Source organism: Marmota flaviventris, chromosome 2 (genome assembly GCF_047511675.1).
Source record: "Marmota flaviventris isolate mMarFla1 chromosome 2, mMarFla1.hap1, whole genome shotgun sequence".
In the NCBI taxonomy this organism is placed as follows: domain Eukaryota; kingdom Metazoa; phylum Chordata; class Mammalia; order Rodentia; family Sciuridae; genus Marmota; species Marmota flaviventris.
The window spans coordinates 193,806,354-193,811,107 of record NC_092499.1 but is presented as its reverse complement, the minus strand read 5'-3'; the positions used below and the strand labels follow the sequence as shown (position 1 = coordinate 193,811,107).

Here is a 4,754-nt window from a genome sequence, read left to right as displayed (position 1 = left end):
CAGAGCCTCCTGGCCGCACTGCTCTCTGGTTAGAAGTGAGCAGCCTTCCTTTTTGTTACATTTTCCTTTTTCTTTTTGTGGTGCGGGGGATTCAAGAACCTTGTGCATGAGAGACAAACGTTCCAACAGTGGGCTGCACCGGGAACCTCTATTTTTTTTTTTTTTGTAGCTATCTTCGGTAAATGGTATTGATTTTTATTTATAGCAGTGATATAGAGTATCCTTTAAAATTTATTGAAAGTGCAAAAATGCTTATTAAAATGAGTGATAGCAATTAAATTACATGAAGCAATTAAAGAACCAGAAGGCTTTTAGTAGCATAATAACTATTTTGAAAATTTCTTTACTGTGTGACAGTTAGAGCTTTAAGGCTCCTTCATAGATCAGCTTTGTCCAGTCCTCATAATACTCATCCCACAGATGAGGAAACTGGGCACAGAAAGGTTAAATAAATTCCTCAGTGCCACACAGCTAGAAAGTGGCAGAGCTGTGATTTAGACCACGCCATTGGTATCACCCCTCCTGTTGTGGAGGTGATTTGTGAATGAAGAGAGGTGGGCAGAACTTAGGTGTAGGGGACATGCTGTGAATTACCTTCAGCTTGCTGTGACCTGTTCTTCCAGCTACTATGGAATGAAACAGGGTTGAGCCAGGTGTGGCAGTACACACCTCTAATCCCATTGGATTGGGAGACTGAGGCAAGAGGATCAAAAGTTTGAGGCCAGCCTCAGCAACTTAGAGCCTAAGCAACTTAGTGAGTCCCTGTCTCAAAAAATAAAGACAGGGCCGGGGATATGGCTCAGTGGTAAAGTGCCCCTGGTTTCAATCCCCAGTACCCAAAACAAGCAAACAGGCTCCCGGTGGCTCCCACTCCTGCCATTGGGTCTGTGGTGTATCTTGTGTCCTTTAACAAATGCTCCCTCCACTTGGGATGGAACCCAGGGCCTCATGCACTGGGTTAACTCTATCACTGAGTTACAGCCAGCCCCTGGGTGAGATGCACAAGTTCCATGTAGGAGCAAACAGGGAAGCAGGGAATTCTGGTCTACAGCAAGAGCTCTCTGGAACGCAATGCAGACGCTCAGGAGCATGTCAGCCGCTTCCTCTTTATTCATTCGTGACTTTGTTTATTCTTTCCTCCCAGCCAGTGTGTATCGTGTGCCTCACCTGTGCCAGGAGCTCCTCCTGATTCCTCTGACACAGTCATGAATGGGACAGAAGAACTTCCTCGCTCCTGGAGCGTTGCTTGCCGGTGGTGCTGGAGACGGTGGAAGATCACACGCAGCTTTGGCAAGAGGGTCAGGTTTTGGAGCAAGAAAATGATTTGATGAGGTCTCCAGTTAAGAGAATGTCTGGCAGATGTGTTTATAAAAAATGGAGGAGAAGCAGGTAAGAAATGGCAGGAAATCTGGTTTGCTTCTACCCGAGGCTGGAGGGCCCTGTGGTACAAGGTGTGCGTGGGGGTGCATCTCATCAGAAGCTCTGAGATGTATGGAACCAAGGCCCTGGGTTTGTTCCTGGCACTTAAAAAAATTGAAGTTAAAAAAATAAAGCCAGGAATGGTGGCACAGGCCTGTGATCCCAGCGACTCAGGAGGCTGAGGCAGGAGGATCTCATGTGTGAGGCCCTATGCAACTTAGTGAGATCATGTCTCAAAATAAAAATAAAAACAAAAATGGCTGGGGATGTGGTTCAGTGGTAGAGCACTTGTCTGGCATGCATGAGGCCCTAGCACTGCCAAAAAAAAAAAAAATTTAAAAGGTATGAAGAGTTTATTATGTGCCAGGCATTTCACTTTTACGATTGCAATCTAGTCTTACAGTACCTCTGTGAGGGAGATACAATTACTATCCATATTTCTGATGAGGTCTTAAGTTTTCAAAGGAAAAGTCAAAATGGAAATTGCAATCCGATTAGAACCAAATGATGAAAACAGAGTGCTGTATATTAAAACTCATGGGATGAGACCAAAACAGTACTCAGAGGGAAATGTATAGCTTTGAAATGTGTTTACTAAAAATGCTAAAAAATGATATTTTTGAAAAAAAATCACTAATAAATATTTTAACCCAAGAAACATGGAAAAGAATAGCAAAATAATATTTAAAACTAGAAGAAATGAATGAATAAAGTCAAATGTAAAAAATGAAATAAATAGAAACAAAAAAGAAATGGGAGATTTGATCATTTTATAGAAAAAGAAATTGAAGTGTCATGAACTTGAAGCTTCAAATAACTTGTCTAAGGAATGCTATCAGCTGTGGGTAGCAGGGGCAGCAGAGCAGGGGCTTGACCCTGGACCTCTGCAGATTCTAGAGCCTGAACTCTTCACTGTGGAGGGTTTGGAGTATGAGGTCTCTCAGATGCTGACTGTTCTTCTTTCTTATGAGTTTGGCAGAAAATGCACTTTCTTTGGCTCCAGATGGCCACTGTAGCCAGCCCAGGTCCATGTGGAATGAAGGCCAAGGCAGGACTCCTGGTACCTGGTGGGGGGAATTCACTGTGCACAGCCAACCTGACCTGGAGAAGCAACCAGATAAGAACCTGAAGGATGACCAGCATTTCTGCAGTAGAGGAGCCCTCTGGGACTGGCAGCAGCTGCTTTCTAAATTGGTATGGTAACCACCTGGTTCCGGTTGGTCTGGGACTTTCCTGATTTTAGCACTGAAATTCCCACGTCTTGGGAAACCCCTCAGTGCTGAGCAATCTGGAATGGTTGGTCACCTTGCCAGGTTGCCCTTCACACTCGGGAATTCCAGAACATTTGGCTGGTGCAGTAGGCCCGTGGTCCTCAAGTTCAGATGAAGAATGACGACATCGGCAAGCCTGCATGGCCAGTTACCAATGAGGACACCTGGTCCCCCTCAGACTGAGCCAGGAAGAACCGAGTGTGGCCAAGAATCAGTGCTTTCCCCAGGGCCTTTTTGTGTACATTGAAGTTTGGATAAAATTCTCAGATGATAAAATTCCAGTCCCAGGACGGGGATGGTGATAACAGCCCCCGTGGTCTGGGTGTGGCAGGACAGGACCATTTGTCTTTGGATAATAAATGACCACCTCAGGTTCCTCGTGCATTAAGTAGAGATAATTAAAGGATATCCAGGCCCAGAGCCCCTGACGTCTACTGAATGTCTGGTAAATGTTACTTCTCCTTCTTTAGGCCTTGAGAGCCACTTCAAGAACCGAGCATAAAAAGCAGTTTTGCTCATGTAGCAAAATATTTTCCCAGGAGGACCCCAATTTAAAAAATCTTTCATAAAGTTCTTGAACTTAGTATCTGAAAAATAAAGAATATGCCTTGTTTACTTCTAGATTATTCCTCTTCGTGGCTCAGCTGTTAGAAAGCTCAAGTAGTGAGGACTTAATCATATAAAAAGCTACTCTTGGGCAGCAAGTTTGTATTGTCCTTTATTTTCAGTGCTGGGGATTGAACCCAGGACCTCTAGCTCATGGGATCTACGGCTGAGCCCCATTCGCAGTCCTATAGGTAATCTTTTGATTTTTTTTTTTTTGGTGGTCCTGGGAATTGGAACTAGGGGTGCTCTACCACTGAGCTTTATCCCCATCCCTTTTTTATTTTTTATTTTGAGACAGGGTCTCGCTATATTGCTTAGGTCCCCGATAAGTTGCTGAGGCTGGGTTTGAACTCCCTATCCTCCTGCCTCAGCCTCCGAGTCCTGGGATTATAGGTGTAATTTCTTTTTAAACATCATTTTTTGTTATGGTATCGTATATAGCACAAAAGTCATCATAGGAGCCAGTGTTAAGTACACAATTCAGTGAAACACTGATTACATTCACAGTGCTGTGTAATCACTACCACTATATATTTCCCAAAATTTTCATGCCTCCAAATAGAAACTCCTTTCTCATGAAGCAATAACTGCCCACTTCCCCCTCCCACAGGCCCTGGGTCCCCGGGATCCACCTTTTGTCTGTGCATTTAGCTGTTCTGGGTACTTCATGCAGTGGACACGCCGTGTTTGCCCTTTCCTCCATCTGTAGTGCACATTAGGCTCTGCTCATTTTAAAGGCTAATTAATATTTCGCTGCGTGGATGTACCACCCGTTGCTTCTCCATTCATCCCTTGGTGGAATCTGGTTCCTCTGCGTTTTATCTCTTGTGCCTAACACTGCAGGAAGCCTGGGTGCACCAGCCTCTGTCAAAGTTCCTCTTTTTCACTTCTTACCCTTTTCTAGCTAGGAGTGGAATTGCTGGGTCATGTGGCAATTCTTGTTAACTCTTTGAGGAACTGCCGGAACACTTCCAAAGGGGAGGAGAAGAAGGACCCAAGGAGCAAGAAACCACTCCCCCAGCCCACAGCATGGCCTGGAGTCGGCCTGTGCCCCATTATGGCTCCTTCTCCTATCAGGCATTCCATCTGTAATCCTGCTGGTTAATATTCCGAAACAGAGATTTAGGAAAATGTAGTCTCAAGTTTTCTTTTAAGGCAACTCTGCCTTTCAAAGATCCTGATAAAATAAAATAAATGTCTCTGGAACCTGAAACTGTATCTCTAAACCATGCTAGATACCCAGAGTGGAAGTGAGTTCCTTTTCCGGGTGTACTTTTGTTTGAGTGTCTGAGAACACACATGAATAATGGCACACAATTCATGCTAGACCATATTAGGCAAGCCTCGTTGATACATCTCTTTCCCCGGGGGGCGTGTTTTCTTGAATTTTCAAATTCCTTCGCCAGATGGCAATTGGTAGGTCAGTTTCCCTCCTGGGACCTCAAGTCTAAGCAGGTG

At 44.5% G+C, this 4,754-nt stretch overlaps 1 long non-coding RNA gene across 2 annotated transcripts; it reads left to right on the top strand.

The window, feature by feature from the left end:
* The first annotated feature begins 1,148 nt into the window (after positions 1–1,148).
* On the top strand, positions 1,149–4,509 carry LOC114101392 (uncharacterized). Of its 2 annotated transcripts, none has more exons than XR_003584300.2 (2): positions 1,149–1,389; positions 2,399–4,509. It is a non-coding gene; the product is annotated as an uncharacterized lncRNA (long non-coding RNA). The 2 variants fall into 2 exon arrangements; XR_003584301.2 differs by having other exon boundaries at positions 2,391–4,509.
* Positions 4,510–4,754: the final 245 nt, after the last annotated feature.